Below are 599 nucleotides of genomic sequence, written 5' to 3'. Positions count from 1 at the left end.
TCATCTTTTGAAATGCACCTGTCTTGATTACACACAGGGACGCAAATTTTCTGGAGGGAACCTTGAAGAGCATCCAGTGTTGGCTTAACTCTGCTCCTGGTGATAACTTCAGAAATTATACCATTGATTTTAATGGGAACAGAATTAAGACAACTTAGTGTCTTTCTGGAAGTGTTACCCCACATTTTAAATTGATTGTATCTAACTATAGCAATTAATTAAAAACCCCAGAAGATAAATAATAATAATAATCAAGCTCTGACCGCTTAAAAAAAGGGAAAATCCTTTTAAATAATGTAAATTAAAACCTGCTTTTTTGTAAACAGGCAGTACTGAGTAAGCAGGAATTCATGGTCCCATTTAGATATTAATTGTACTTGAATATTTGAATGAGGATTAGTCACAGGCCTAAAACATCTAAATACTTTAAAATATATTCATAAATAATCATTCTTTATACATCATAATTGTTCTTGCTGCATGTCAAAAACATGGACTTCTGTATTCCTCAAGAAAGAAAAATGAGGGATTATTTTTGCTTTTGGCACAAAAAAGTAAAAATAAAGAATGAGCACCACCCTTAAGGGAGTGCATGGAAT

The sequence above is a fragment of the Mesitornis unicolor genome, unplaced genomic scaffold, assembly GCF_000695765.1.
Source record: "Mesitornis unicolor isolate BGI_N332 unplaced genomic scaffold, ASM69576v1 scaffold42195, whole genome shotgun sequence".
Classification (NCBI taxonomy): Eukaryota; Metazoa; Chordata; class Aves; order Mesitornithiformes; family Mesitornithidae; genus Mesitornis; species Mesitornis unicolor.
Note: the sequence above shows the minus strand (reverse complement) of the source record.